Genomic DNA, 16,748 nt, shown 5'->3' on the forward strand with positions numbered 1-16,748 from the left:
GTTCATTCATAAACGAATCACCGCTGTGTTTGAATGGAGATGCGCAGCGGCTCAGCTGTTACTTTAAAAAAAAACTATTTTCGTTGATGAAATAAGGCAATTGTGTTGTTGTCAGACAATACAAGTCACTTAATATTAACTTCTTGTTTAATGAACTGTTGTATTAAATCAATATCACGTTTGCAAACTCCCTTAATAATCATTAAAAGCTGTCACTCTCCTTAGTTTATCCCGATCTCACAAAACTCCATTATAATCGGCGAAGCTGTCTACACTGCACAATGAATATCTTATTTACACCCCGTCAACACTGTGTTTGTTATAATGAGAGGATATGTCTGTGATGCATTACTCAACGCTGCAGAAACACGTGCGTATATTAGAACCTTTGACGCTCCCTCAGCGCAAACACAAATATGCTGATCGGGTCAGTCGCACAGGTGCTCCTAAATATTATTTCATACTCACACGCAGTAGTTTTCAGTCGCAAATGCGACTGAAATGGTCGCACTGTAGAGCCCTGCCTCTAACACTAGCATTCCCTATTCTTTTTCTATTCTTTCTACTTGTTTTCTTTTTATTTATTATAAAAACAAAATAAGCAAACAAAAAAAAAACTCAAAACCTTGCTACGTATACTGTTAGGTGCAGCCCCGCCCACAAACCCTGCCAATCCATAATTTTGGGGGGGAATTTGTATTTATTTATTTTTAATAAGTATCGGTTCAGGCACCGTTTAGGCACCGGAACCATTTTAAAAGTATCGATTTGGCTCCGGTATCGAAAAAACCCCCAATCGATACCGAACCCTAGCTCAGGGTGTGCTAGTGATTAGATCAGGTCAGCAGTGTGGCTCATTCTTGAAGCAAAGTTTTGTCTGAATGATGATTAGATTCAGTTTTGGATCGCTGCTTTTAATCTGTGAAAGCACGTACAGATTGACGCGTTCGGTGTGTGATAGAGTCAGCAGAAATAGCACGTGCAGCGACAGCAGTAACCGCCTCCCCCGGGTCCTAACGCCCGTTCGGTAAGGAGTTTTAATCTGTGGGGGGCACTGTTGGCCTACTTCTAATTAAATTAAAATAGCCTACACAAATAACATTTAGACTGTTTCTGATTAAACAAAGCAGTAATTGATGTCATAAAATAATGAGTGTTTTGATTTAAAGGTCAGAAGCTATAGCTTACATGAAAAAAAAAAATCACAAACATGACACTTGCAAATTATATAATTTTATACTGATTTATTAATTCATATGTAATGTTTTATTTTTTAAACAAATCATAAGCTAAAAGATTTTCAAAAATGTTACAACTCTTTTGCTTTAGACCATCTACAAATGTTAAATCTTAAAATAAAATGTTAGTTAACGGCATCTTTCTGGGAAAAAAAATGCAGCGATTGATATATAGTTGATTTATAGTTATTTTCAAAGCTTCAATGTACTGTCAAAAATCCTTCATTATTGTTATTTAATTCTAACAAATAAGTTCTTGTTAAAAACGAACCAAAATTAAAAATATTTTGCTTATAATTACTGCACAGGAGAGACTTGGTGTTGTTTCCAAACAAAAGGAAATATTTCGTTATCGGCCAAAATGAGTTGCAAAATTATAGTCATATCAGATATCGGCAAACGTCCAATACATGGCCCCATCCATCCTCCCCTCAATACGGTGCAGTCGTCCTGTCCCCTTTGCAGAAAAGCACCCCCAAAGCATGATGTTTCCACCCCCATGCTTCACGGTTGGGATGGTGTTCTTGGGATTATACTCATTCTTCTTCTTCCTCCAAACACGTCGAGTGGAGTTTATTCCAAAAACTTCTATTTTGGTCTCCTCTGACCACATGACCTTCTCCCATGCCTCCTCTGGATCATCCAGATGGTCTTTGGCAAACTTCAGACGGGCCTGGACATGTGCTGGCTTGAGCAGGGGGACCTTGCCCACGCTGCAGGATTTTAATCCATGACGGTGTAGTGTGTTACTAATGGTAACCGTTGAGACTGTGGTCCCAGCTCTCTTCAGGTCATTGACCAGGTCCTCCCGTGTAGTTCTAGGCTGATCCCTCACCTTTCTCAGGATCATTGATACTCCACGAGGCGAGATCTTGCATGGAGCCCCAGTCCGAGGGAGATTGACAGTCATCTTGAATTTCTTCCATTTTCTAATAATTGCGCCAACAATTGTTGCCTTCTCACCAAGCTGTTTGCCTATTGTCCTGTAGCCCATCCCAGCCTTGTGCAGGTAACATTCAACCCGTTCTTTATCATCAGTAGTATTATTTATGATTTGAATTTTGTGAATGGGAGTTTCTCTTTTGCTGTGTTAAGCCGCGTGCTTCGGATGCTTTCACTTTTGAATTCATGTTCTTGTCGTCACTGTTTTGCTAACATACATCTACACACCTTTCATTTTTTAAGACTAAGACAAAAGATGGATTCATTGTCATTCTTAATTAAAAAAAACAACAACAATAAATCGGTAAGATACAATGACAAACTAGCTTACAAAACGTTTATTAACAAAAACGAATAAGATGAGGCATGGCACACACCACATGCTGTATTATATACCGACTAATAAGTTACAGTATGTTTAGCAAACACTGAGAAATCAAATAAATAAATGAAAGAGAGCCTCCATAGCTTAAGGTAAACAGCAAAGATAAGTTTTTCAAAAATGAAAACAAAAAGGAAAGTAAAACTAACAGTGACAGTGCTAACGTTGCACTCTCACTCAAAGGATGGACGATTGTTACTATGAGGTGGATCACATCTAACGTGTATAGTAAAGACAAACTCACCGTGTCCATCTAGTCATGGTGATGTATATACAATGGGTACGGAAAGTATTCAGACCCCCTTAAATTTTTCACTCTGTTATATTGCAGCCAAACCATCCATCGTTTCCTCAATATGCGCGTCATTTTTGCTGCGCGCAGCTTCGCGCTCCTGCTAACGCGGCCAGTAGGTATACTCTCTAAGCGCTGTTTCGTTACGCTTTCGTTTGCCCTTTGAAGTTTCTCATATGCAGCAGAAATTGCAGTGCTTATGAGTTGACCAACGCGGTGGTCGCACCAGTGCGAACGCACACAAAATTGAGTTGCACAGGCAGAAAAAATGGTGGCAGTCTGGAGCCCTGCATATTAAAGTTAATAAGTTCAGCACTGCTTTGTTTACAGCGGAAGCCAAGGAAATGCTTTAAGCGCCACCTGCTGGCAGAAAGTGAATCTGTGTCTCATTCAGCTCTGCTGTTTCTGTTTCATGCAGATATTTTTTATGCATAGTTTCACAAAACTGAAGTCAAACCATTCTGTTTTTGCTTCAAATTTCGAAATAATACAATGTAATTTAGATTAAAAACTGCTCGTGTTGCATGTATGCAGCATCTTTGTTTGGATCAAGATTAAAATGCAGTGGTTGCCTATAAAGTTAAATAGAAAGAACACAGACAAAGCCTTAGTTTGTTTATATGAAGAGATTTATTTTATTTGTGTTACTTATTTATTTGATTTGGGGCTTGTATTAAAATTTCAATTGAGTTTGTTATTTACATTTACATTATATTTACATTGTTATTTAGCAAATGCTTTTATTCAAGGCGACTAACAAATGAGGACAATAGAAGCAATCAAAACCAACAAAAGAGCAATAATTTTACAAGTGCTATATTAGTATATTATTATAGTGTTATATTTCAATTTCACAAAGAAACGTACAGTAGTTTGTCCAAGCAATAATAAAAGGACACATTTAATTAATAATTTGTCTTAAATCTCATTTTGTAAAAAAATAAAAACAAACCGTGTATCGAATCGAATCGTGAAATCAAAATCGTGAATCGAATCGTGAGTTGAGTGAATTCGTTACATCCCTATTACCCCTTAAATGACTCACCCTCAAGTCATCCTAGGTGTATATGACTTACTCCTTTCAGACGAATCCAGTCGGAGTTATATAAAAAATTGTCTTTGATCTTTCAAGCTGTTTAATGGCACTCAGCGGGGGTTGCAGTGCATCAGTCCAAAAGAAGTTAAATAAAAGCGCCCATCCATAATAAAAAGTGTCTCTCACGGCTCCGGGGGGTGAACAAAGGCCTCCTGTAGTGAATTGATGCGTTTTTGTAAGAAAAATATCCATATTCAAAACGTAATAATCACTTTAATCTAGCTTGCGCTCACTGTTGTACACGGAAGCAGTTCCGGCGGATGACGTATGAGGTCAGCGCTGTGCATGTGCCGCTCAGAAGTGACGAATGTGGAAGCACAGCAGAGAGATCAAAACAAAACAACGGTCACTAATTAGAAGTACAAAACGAGGATTTGTAAAGAAGAATGTCAGAGGATTTCGATATAAGCCAAGAGGACACTGGTTTTCCTTTGCTAAAGTAAGGAAACTTTGCTTCCTTTGCTCCTGTAAACAAACATTGGTTTTCACGAGACTCACCGGCGCATGCGCAGCGCTGAACTCATACATCATCCGCCCGGAGCCGCTTCCGTGTACAACTGCTGGTGCAAGCTACATTAAAGTGATTATTACGTTTTGAATATGGATATTTTTCTTACAAAAACGCATCGATTTGCTGTAGGAGGCCTTTGTTCACCCCTCGGAGCCGTGTGAGACACTTTTTAAAAAAATTTGTATTTAACTTCTTTTGGACTGAAGCAGTGCAACCCCCGCTGAGTGGCATTAAACAGCTTGAAAGATCAAAGACAATTTTTAATATAACTCCGACTGGATTCGTCTGAAAGAAGAAAGTCATATACACCTAGGATGACTTGAGGGTGAGTAATTTATGGACTAATTTTCATTTTTGGGTGAAGTAACCCTTTCATATCGTTTTATCGAGGGAAATTATATTGCGATAATTATCGTTAGCGAATTATCACCCAGCCCTACTTGGAGAAAGACCTTTTAGTATACAGTAGTAATTTCAAAATTTCTGTCATAATTTCTTCAGTTTAAACCAGACTTTTATTATGACGGAATGCGGTGAAGATCTTATAGTTTCAGTGTGTATTTGACAGTAGTTTTTCTCAAAGTAAACAGTGTAAATCTGCTGAGGTGCCTCTCAGAGCAGCTCTGGAGATGAAGTTCATGTCCTCATGCAGTGAGACGAGTGTCACGTGTGTTTGAGTTTGTGTAGTAGATGAAACTCCAGCCCTCGTTCATTCACACAGAGACACAGAACATACAGACTCATCACACATGCACTGACCGCTGCTGTCGCATTTATTTATGCTGATAGATTAATGCATATGGAGTATCGTTTTCAGCATAAATTGTATTGTGATCTAAAATTGTATTGCTTATCACCCCTTTTCTGCTGTTACTGCTCTCAGAAATATCAACATCTATACTCACATGTGGTGTGTTTGAGACTGACAGACAGATGGCTGGTTTTGTGTGGCTCTGGATCCTGATTAGTTTTGACAGCTTGTGTTGATTGTCATCTGCAAGCATTGCAATTTGGGGATTAGTGTGTTAGGACGGACACACACACACACACACACACAGACACACACACACACACACACACACACACACACAGACAGTCAATTATCCGTCCTGCTCCTTATTCTAGACTTGCTTATAGATGATGATGATGATGATGATCCTTGTCTTTATGAGGTTTCTGATAGGGATGCATCGATCCGTTACTCAGGATCGGTATCGGCATTGGCATTTTCTGCTGGATCGGGTATCGGTCAGACGAGAAAAGGCTCAATATATACTATAGCACAGATTTCATAAACTACACATCAGTATCTCTTGTGTTTTGAACTTCTCTATGCGGCGCGCTGCGACTCTGTGTTGCTTCAAGCGCATCATTCTGTGCACGGGATGTGCATAAGCGCTTTGTGCCGCTCTTTATTGGAGCTTTTCATATTATAATACTTTTGCGCATTGAAAGATTATTAATAGCGTTTCTTGTTCTGTCCTATTAAGGCTATTAATAATCAAATGGACTGTATAGCACAGTAATGGAGGCAGCAGCATATGATAGATAGGACTCCTGTATCTATAATGCTATACATTTAAAAAAAATGTCTTTTAATTTTATGGTTTATATTTAAATACATTTACTTGTTTTCATTAATGTATTTTACAACAATAAAGAGAGCAATGTGTATGATTTTACGAGATTTAGTCCTACACTTATTCACTTTTATTTATTTCCCACTAAATTTGTTTTATGCATTTTTATGCATTTTTTTAAATAAAATAAAAAAAGACAATAATAATAATAATTACAACAGCTCTATTAATTAGGGATGCTCCGATCAGGATTTTTGCAGCCGATACTGAGTACCGATTCTGATGCTTCAAGCTTTATATAGACGTTTCATCGGGCGCACACACCTGGCCCAAAGTTAACTTCCGGTCTGTGTTTGTTTATCAGTCTGGCTATGGCTCCGGCATCAAACGCAGTTAAAGTTAAGGTGATGAGTAGACTGAAGTTGGGCTCAGGTGGTTGTGCTGTGGGATGTGTTTCCCATACATTTATTTATTTGTGGCGCTCGCCACAATATCAAAACTGACGGATTTTCCAAAAGGCTTCATTGAATAAACATGAGCATGTACAAAAATAAAAACGAGGCGCGGGTGTTTTTATATCCCTGTATTTCTGAAGGAAGTTTCTCCGATGTCATTTTCATTTCATCTTGCATGTTATGTGCCTGATAAAGCAGCGTTTGTGAGCTCAGTGCTGTTTTGTGTTCACAGCCGTTACTGGGGAAACCTCTGTTTCTCCCGCTTTAAAGCACCTCCAGCTGGCAGAGAATGAATTTGCATTTTCGGTAAGTTCGTCTGATTTACGGGTCGGGTAATAAAAAATGCATTCTGATTATTTGCGGGTGGATAAAATAAATCATAAATGATGCAAATATTAACTACATTTTAATAAATTTTTTCATGAGGCATATGATTTCGTGTGTGTGTGTGTGTGTGTGTGTGTTCGTTCGGCTGATCGGGAAGTTGCAGTGACAGAAACAGTGACATTCCAGGTAAAGTTTGAAAGGAGTAAAGCCTGTGTTAATGCTATTGAGTAGGCTAATATGGCCACAGAAGATATTGTGTTTTATAAATAAATGTTCATTTAAAAGCAGCCCACAATCAGCGTGTTATGCTACCATTATCCTTTACAGCTCCGACGAGGTTTTGTTCCGTCCTCCACGCAGTGACAACTCACAAAAGACTATTTTTAGCCAAGCAGCGCAGAGAGCCGCTTCAGAAACGTGCCGCGGCTGGCTGGTATTAAACACAAGCACTGACTAGAGCGGCCGCGATCAGCTCCGGTGGCTGTGGAGTCGTAACGCGTCGCAGACGTGTGCAGTGAGGCTTTAACGTCACTGAATCTGCTGTTAAAAATTAACCATCCATTCATCATATCATCATGTAAAACATACACGACAAATAGCGAATTTTTCATTGTTTCTCGAAACGTCATAGCATTTCCACACCAGCCATGACATGACTGCGGCACCAAATCATTAATGTCCCCACGCATCATGTACGTCGTCACACGTTGACGTCATCCAATTGCGATCGGTTCGTGAGATCGGCCAAGTGCAGTGAGTACCGATCAAGTCATAAAATGCGATTATCGGCTGATACCGATCTCCGGCCAATAGATCGGAGCATCCCTACTATTAATACATTTATTATAACACTCACACATAGGCTACTGTTCAAATTGGGATCTATAATATTGTCTGTTTTCAAAAAAGTCTCTTCTGCTCAGCAAGGCTGCATTTATTTGTACAGTAAAAAACACATAACATTAATTTTAAGTTAAATTGTGCTTTGTTGGTATATCTGCTAGAATGTTAAAAATGTTCAGTGTCAAATAGGCTAAATAATTTTAAATTGTTTTGTAATTAATGTTTTCTTTGAAAAGCAAGACAAAACCGTAAAAAGCACATATTGGCTGTTCAGTTTATGTAATGGTGAAAAATAATTGGCAAAAAACATGAAAAACCATGTTCGATATTCGGCCTTCGGCCCAGTGTTTAATTTTGTTCGGCTTTGGGCCAAGAATTTTCGTTTCGGTGCATCCCTAGTGATACAGTGATGCTATTATGTGTCAGGATAAGCAGGAAGAGACAGACGTTATGATTATGAGAGCTGACCCTAAATCAGTTTGACTGCTGAATCGCAGCTTGACACTCACATGTAGACTTGAAACCCATCATGAGTGTGTTTGTCTTGAGTCTTGACCAGAGGAGCAGCTGCTGGAGTGAGTTCTAGGGCTGCACGATTATAACTAATCATAATTGTCGATTATTCCCTTGAAATTGTAATTCCGATTATCACAATTTACATTGATGTTTTAAATAGCTTTATACCATTGTTTGAAGCAACTGCATGCTATAATTTTTTTACAAAAATAAAAAAAAACAAGCTGAAAACACTCTTCCTGAAAAAGTTGTATTGCTTTTCTTGTTGCCGCAACGATACATTGGTTTGGTTTCTTTAAATAAAAAAAGTACAAATATGCAATATGCATGGCATAATAATGTTATACTAAAACTAAAATTAAAACAATGAAAAAAACTCAAGATAACTTGTAGAAAGAAAAAAAAAACAACTGAGTTTGCCTTATCAAGTATTTTGGCCTAGAACACAAGCCATAAAACTCTTCAAGTTTTCAGGAATGAACAACACCAAGTTTGACTTTTAAAGATTTTGGAACAAAAAGCCTGTCCACACTTTCAGGCTTTTGGGATGCACGCAAACAAGTCACAATGTTTCCTCCAGTGCTGAATAGTGCTTTCTGAGGGAGAGCTTGTGGCGGGAATGCACAACTACTATTGTGCTAACTTGGAGAGTGCTGGGTATTGTTTAGCATGTTCCTTCCACCAGACCAAAGGATTCTCCTCACTATCTACAGCAGCAGAGAGGCGGTCTTCTGCTTCCTCTCTAACAGTCACACTCACAGATGGATGAGGTTTTTAATAAAACAAAGGCAGAAATTTAGTTTAACCCATAAAAAATAATGTCATATACTATTACCAGTATAGTAAGAACTATTTATTAATGTTAAATTAATACTGAAATGGCCCAAATAAAATTATATTATATACATGGCACACACATGACCTATAATTATTACCTTCATGACTGTAGATATTGATGCCATTTCAGTTCTCAAACGAATCTTGACAGCTTCAACTCTGTCTTTGTTGACGTACTTGAGCTTGAATCTGAGATCAATTGCAGAAGCCCTGTCTTGAGCCAACTCTTGAGTCTGTGAATCATCATACTTCTCATTCAGGTAGTCCAGGATCTTCTTCTTGATGCATTTTGACAGTTCTGTTTCTCCCTCTTTCTCTGCCAAGATTTTGTTGTTGAACAAATGAAGAACAGGCTTCACATATGATACACTTACATATTGCTCTCCTGAAAGAGCATCAGTGAATTCAGCAAGTGGAGAAAGGGAGTTGTTGACCGCCTCAAGGACTTCTACATCCTGCCATGTGGGAACAAGGTGTCTGGCTTTTCTGTCCATGGAGAGAACACAAGAAATGGTACTCTGTTGTTCCAACACCCTGGCGGCAATCATTGCTTGTTTTGAGCCCCACCTCGTTGGACACTCAGTCTTGAGCTTGTTTTGAGGTAACTTGAGCTCTTTCTGGGCCTCGGACAACTCCCTCCTTCGTCTCCAGTTATAGGAGATACACCCCACCACCTTTTTGCAGACATTCAGTGCACGGTCAATCCGTCCATCTTTCAAAGCATGTTCTAAATACACACACACACACGCACACAGTTTACTAAAGCTATATATTAAAGGCAGCCAGCATCTCTTTCAATCCTTAAGCAATCGCATCTCCAGTGTGATCTTGTAGAAAATAGGACGTTTGCAAGCATCTGCTTTTGAGTTGAAACTCGTCATCAATGTAATGAACTGTTAGGCTCATATATGGTTCCATAGTTCTACTCGACCATAAATCAGTCGTGGTGGAATAGAACTTTATTTTCTGCAGATCTAATTCAATCCTTTCCCGGCATTTTGCATAAAGTGAAGGTAGCGCAACTTGAGAAAAATAATTGCGGGAGGGGATGACATATCTCTTGTCCAGTGTGTTTTTGAGTTTTTTTTAAACCCCATGCTGCAAACCGAATTAATCGGCACCATGTCCTTTGCAATGAAATGCGTGAGCGCTTCAGTTATCTCAATCTGCCTTCGGGAACCTGCCGGGTACGGAGAAGTACAAAACAACGATTTCGTGATGGGTGTCTCTGTAGCAGTTCTTGCATCACTTGGTGATTTTTTTTCTTCACGCTGAGACTCTCCTCGTATTGCACTCTGTGGTTGAATTTTAAATGGTTGTATAAATTCGTTGGTATTGCTTGATGGTGCAGACACCGTTGTTCGACATAACTTGCACAGTATAACACGCTGCTAGACATCATCACCCGTGAATCCAAAATAATCCCACACTACTGATGAAGCTTTTCTTTTCGGTTCTAATGCTTGATTCTGAGCAACACTTTGCAAGTTGTCAGAAGTTGTTGTTTATAGTTATCGTGCTTGGTGTGAACGGGCCTTTATACTGTCTTTTTATGCGTTGCGTTGCATCGCGCCGCGTAGACATAAAACCATGTCTGAATTTGTGATCGGAGAAATGACAAACAACAAGCGCTACTCTACACTGCCCAAAACTCGAGTTTGAATCGTCAGTGGCTAATTCTTTAATTTGAAGCTTTAAAGCTTAAGTCAATGGAAAACCATTGCAACTTTGAACGGCCATATCTCCGTAACGGCGCGGCGAATCCGCACCAAATTCGAGGGATCTCTTCAGTTCAAGGAACCCTCTCGAACACGAATCGAGTGTACGTCTCAAGGCCCTCTTTCGAATGAGACCACCCCCCCGTCGATAGGGTTCGGGAGTTACGGGTGGTTAAATTCGCGGTCTGGCGCCGACAGATCTAGCGATCCCGGTGGGCTACCGATGCGCGGAGGGTGGCGTTCGAAATTGCATACATTAATAACCGTGAAAACTAAACCCATTTAATGCCATTAACTGCCAAATTACATTCAAAATACAAATATATCAATAAAAAAATAAAATAAAATTACAAAGATCAGTTTCACATTACTTTAAAAAAGGTAAATAGTACAAAACTAAAACTAAGGCATAAATCTAAATAGTAATACAAATAATAATAATACCTAAACATTGCCTTTTATGTCGTGCAACTTAACTTTCTAGTTTCAGCCTAACTAAAGCTCAAGCATGACATGAGCCTTCACTGTCTTCTTGGAAGGCTTTGTGGCTTTTGTGAGAAGCACACATCAGTGGAGAGGACGCTAACTTTGAACAAGAACAAGAGTCTGTACATGTCTGTACATGTACTCTTAAATGTCATATACGTGTGTGTGTGTGTGTGTGTATGTGTGTGTCACAGAGAGAGAATGAGACAATCAACATGAATGGCACTTAGTCTTTCACAAAACATAGCTAACGTAGGGCCATCATAACTAGCCACCATATTGATTTACGGTCTTAAATATGTCCAGTGTTTATCAGTTAGTGCGTCAGTAATAATGGTCCGTGGGGAAACACAGTGTTCTGTGTGTAGTTACATTAAATGGACTAAATAATTTACCTCTGATTTGCCTAATATTTGTGTCACCATTTCTTTAAGTCACAGTATATGAAGCTGCAGCTCTCATTCACACAGAGACACACATATTCAATAGCAGTGTTTTTGAGCTTTAATATTCACAGGCACTAGTCCATATCATCATGCCAAACTCCATGACATTCCATGCTGTATTGTAAATTCCATTCTGGATTCTGGACTGGATTCCATTCGTGTTGTCTGTATTGTGGAAATCATAGGGCCCTGCATACAGCCACACATTTGCTGTCATATCCAATAGAAAATACAGCTGTATCAGATATACATTCTAACAATCATAACAGTCACACATCAGGGATCTGGAAATAAACTTGTTTCTAACATAGAGATTCTTCAGCATTCATCATTAGTTTACAATCACGGTTGTGTTTAGTAAATCAATACTATAATACAAAGTACAATATGAAAAAGTATTGTAGCATTTGGCTTTTTATTATTAGTAACTGAAAAGCAACTGCTATCAAACTTTTCTTGTGTTTTGTAGTTTAGTTTAGTTCAGTGTGTGGAAGGTGTTCGGAGTAGGGTTGGGTATCGAAAACCGGTTCCATTTTAGAACCGGGTATTCGATAAGACGCCTGCATTTCGATTCTGCTTAACGATTCCTGCATTCGCATTTTAATGTGATTAAAAACTATTTAAGTGCAGGAACGGAAAGAACGTGCACCCTGTTTGCGTGCAGCGCACACGAAGAGAACAGAGGTCGGTACGGGTGTATTTCCACTGTAGAAAAGGTTGTTCCGGGCCGAAACTGACGACTTTCATATTTGTCGACCAATATGCAGAAAACTAGGTCAGTATACCATCATAAACACAGCCGTTTTTGTCTTACGTGAACGTAAACCGATGAGAAAGAAAACACACATGTACAGTATTTTTAGATCTGCATGCGTTCGGTGTTAAAGAGACAGCTGCCTAATCAACGTGCTGCCTGTCATTAATGTTAATCTAAGAACAAAAGAAAATCATTCACTGATCTTGACTGAATATATTTAATAACTTTAATTGATTAATCTATATTTTATTTATGAAAAGAAAACTATGCAGTGTTTTTAAACTTTTAATTACAGTTTCTGTACCTGACCAGTGTTTATCAGTTAGTGCGTCAGTAATAATGGTCCGTGGGGAAACACAGTGTTCTGTGTGTAGTTACATTAAATGGACTAAATAATTTACCTCTGATTTGCCTAATATTTGTGTCACCATTTCTTTAAGTCACAGTATATGAAGCTGCAGCTCTCATTCACACAGAGACACACATATTCAATAGCAGTGTTTTTGAGCTTTAATATTCACAGGCACTAGTCCATATCATCATGCCAAACTCCATGACATTCCATGCTGTATTGTAAATTCCATTCTGGATTCTGGACTGGATTCCATTCGTGTTGTCTGTATTGTGGAAATCATAGGGCCCTGCATACAGCCACACATTTGCTGTCATATCCAATAGAAAATACAGCTGTATCAGATATACATTCTAACAATCATAACAGTCACACATCAGGGATCTGGAAATAAACTTGTTTCTAACATAGAGATTCTTCAGCATTCATCATTAGTTTACAATCACGGTTGTGTTTAGTAAATCAATACTATAATACAAAGTACAATATGAAAAAGTATTGTAGCATTTGGCTTTTTATTATTAGTAACTGAAAAGCAACTGCTATCAAACTTTTCTTGTGTTTTGTAGTTTAGTTTAGTTCAGTGTGTGGAAGGTGTTCGGAGTAGGGTTGGGTATCGAAAACCGGTTCCATTTTAGAACCGGGTATTCGATAAGACGCCTGCATTTCGATTCTGCTTAACGATTCCTGCATTCGCATTTTAATGTGATTAAAAACTATTTAAGTGCAGGAACGGAAAGAACGTGCACCCTGTTTGCGTGCAGCGCACACGAAGAGAACAGAGGTCGGTACGGGTGTATTTCCACTGTAGAAAAGGTTGTTCCGGGCCGAAACTGACGACTTTCATATTTGTCGACCAATATGCAGAAAACTAGGTCAGTATACCATCATAAACACAGCCGTTTTTGTCTTACGTGAACGTAAACCGATGAGAAAGAAAACACACATGTACAGTATTTTTAGATCTGCATGCGTTCGGTGTTAAAGAGACAGCTGCCTAATCAACGTGCTGCCTGTCATTAATGTTAATCTAAGAACAAAAGAAAATCATTCACTGATCTTGACTGAATATATTTAATAACTTTAATTGATTAATCTATATTTTATTTATGAAAAGAAAACTATGCAGTGTTTTTAAACTTTTAATTACAGTTTCTGTACCTGACATTTTGTTCAGGTGTATTTATGATATTGCTAATTGATTTGTTTGTTCCTATCTCATTACTGACTGTTTACTTGTCTTTAACACTTTAATATTTGACATTTATATTAATCTAGTTCTTTTTGCTGTGGTATTTTTTTCAAAGCATAGGCAAAATTCCTCTTTGCTCGTGTTATTCAGCTGCCACAGAATGCTTTGTAAAAAGACAGAATAAATGTTTGATAAATGTTTTTTATCTTATTGGAATCGAAACTAGGAAACGATAAGCAAAATCGGAATTGATCAAATTCAAACGATACCCAAACCTAGTTCTGAGTCTCTGTGTGTTTTCCGCAGATAAGTCTTTAAAGACTGGCGTGTTGTTTGTGTGTGTGTTAGTGTGCCGGGCGTGATGACGACAGAGGTGGGATCAGAGACAGACGTGAAGAAGGAACCGGAGAAGGTTCCTGAAGTCCAGCAGCAGACAATGCATTTGTTTTTGTTCATTAAGGATGCATTAAATTGATTAAAAGTGACAATAAAGACATTTGTAATGTCAAAAGATTTATTTTTCAAATAAATGCTGTTCTTTTGACCTTTCTGTTTGTCAAAGAATCCTGAAAAAAAAAGTATCACAAAATGTATCCTGTTTCCACAAAAAAAAAACAGTTTTCAGCATTGATAATAATCTGAAATGTTTCTTGAGCAGCAAATCAGCATCTTAGAATGATGCTGCATTGCAACCTTGCAACCAAATGCAACCTTGGTGAGCAGAAGAGACTTCTTTCTGAAACATTACAAATCTTGCCAACCCCAATCTCTTGAACGGCAGCATGTGAGCGATTTGCTTGAACTAAGAAGACATTTGACTAAATCTTGGACTGAATCAAATGAGTTCATTTCACACTGCTGGATGGAGTGTTTATTTTCACAGTTTTTTTGTCATGTCATGTTCATTCATTTTAATCTTTCACTCTGATCTAATTTTAGTTTTAAAATTAGTTTTAAAAGGACATTTTATGTGTCAAAACGCAAAATTAAACGGGTCATATGATGTTGCTAAAAAGAACATTATTTTGTGTATTTGGTGTAATGAAATGTGTTTATGTGATTTAAGGTTCAAAAAACACATTATTTTCCACATACTGTACATTATTGTTTCTCCTCTATGCCCCGTCTTTCTGAAACACGTTGATTTTTACAAAGCTCATCGTTCTGAAAAGCGAGGTGTGCTGTGATTGGCCAGCTATCCAGTGCGTTGTGATTGGCCGAATACCTCACGCGTGAGACGGAAATGTTACGCCCCTCACCATACTGTGATTCCCCGTCCGCCGGAGCGACGAGACAAAAACATTAAAACCCATTATAAACGAGGCATTTGTTGCATCCAGTGGGGACATAATTACTGATTTTACGCGATGCATTAAATATAAAAAACGTACTTACAGTCTGTGAGTCAGAACAGCCGGCATTGTAGTCTACTCTCCCAGGATCAGGAAACGGTCCTCCATAAAATGCGCTGCACACATCTGAATATTTGGGTTGAAGTGTTCTGGAACAGTGTTGTAAATACAACTTAACCACTGATTTCTAGTCGTGTCCTCTTTTGGAAGCCCAAACAAAGTAGTTTCGCTTTCACAACGAAAGAGTGCGTGGCGGCTGGAGGCTAGAGAAGGGTGCGGCCGGAGGATTCAACGAAGGAGGCTTGCGGCAACCACATGTGATGACCCGGGCTGGACTCCGCTTTGTTCACGGTGAAAGCCGATTCGGCGATCCACAGAGTGAAGTTGATGTATTCCCTCAGCGACCAGCACGGATCAGCTCTAGGCATGACGAAGCGAATATCGTCCTCTTTTGGAAGACCAAACAAAGCAGTTTCGCTTTCACAACGAAACACACAGCGCCTTCACGACATGGCGGCAACAATACTACAGCGAGAATAAAAGTTACGCCGTCTTTCTTTGCGTGAACATTTGGGCGGCGTTATGCAAATCTTCCCACATAGTGATGTAGACATGTGGGGGCATGTTAGAACGAGCCGTTTTAGGCAGGCGTGGTTGACTCTTAACTTTTATAAAGAATATCTCTTTGGATTTACAGATCTTCTTTATGCACCAAGAGCTTGTATCACTTCAAAGAGAAAGGAAAAATTTAAATCGCATCATATGACCCCTTTAAGACAATTTTTAAACTTAAGATTTTATTTATTAATTTAAACTTTTTATCAATATTTTATTAAAAGAAAAAAAAAACACTTGCAGCTCAGATGGTTATGCCTGACATTGACGGTGATTGGAGTGTTTGAAACAATTGCATTCCTTTTAGATGCTTTATTTTTCAGAAAAAAAATTTCAGTTTTATTTTTGTTTATGATTATAATCAAGCAGTGTTCTTGGAGCTCGTCTGCATATCTGCTGGTTAAGCTGATTGCTCACTTCCTGCAGCAGCTTCTGGTGTTCACTGCAGATCGTTCAGGCATCATCTCCTCAGAAAAACCTGCATGCGATGGGTCTGTAGTCCAGATCTGATGCTGAACATGACGGAGGACTCCAGATGCGCTCGCGCTCCTGCACATGACGCCTTAAGCTGATTGCTCACTTCCTGCAGCAGCTTCTGGTGTTCACTGCAGATCGTTCAGGCATCATCTCCTCAGAAAACCTGCATGTGATGGGTCTGTAGTCCAGATCTGATGCTGAACATGACGGAGGACTCCAGATGCGCTCGCGCTCCTGCACATGACGCCGTCAGAATAAACGCTTCCTTACGCAACACGCTTCAGCCAAAACCCATCAGTCATCTCTCCATTCCTTCAGCATCCGCCCAGTGACA

General features: G+C 38.9%; 1 protein-coding gene and 1 long non-coding RNA gene across 2 annotated transcripts in view; one reads left to right on the plus strand and one right to left on the minus strand.

Moving 5' to 3' along the window:
- LOC107571446 (band 4.1-like protein 2) overlaps positions 1-16,748 on the plus strand; it is a 97,445-nt gene that overhangs the window by 28,568 nt on the left and 52,129 nt on the right. The gene's annotated exons all lie outside the window — the stretch shown is intronic.
- LOC107571448 (uncharacterized) lies at positions 9,124-9,871 on the minus strand. The gene is made up of 3 exons (XR_001607184.1): positions 9,587-9,871; positions 9,388-9,505; positions 9,124-9,329 (listed from the first exon to the last, which is right to left on the minus strand). It is a non-coding gene; the product is annotated as an uncharacterized lncRNA (long non-coding RNA).

The sequence above is a fragment of the Sinocyclocheilus grahami genome, unplaced genomic scaffold, assembly GCF_001515645.1.
Source record: "Sinocyclocheilus grahami isolate Dianchi unplaced genomic scaffold, SAMN03320097.WGS_v1.1 scaffold1596.1, whole genome shotgun sequence".
In the NCBI taxonomy this organism is placed as follows: Eukaryota; Metazoa; Chordata; class Actinopteri; order Cypriniformes; family Cyprinidae; genus Sinocyclocheilus; species Sinocyclocheilus grahami.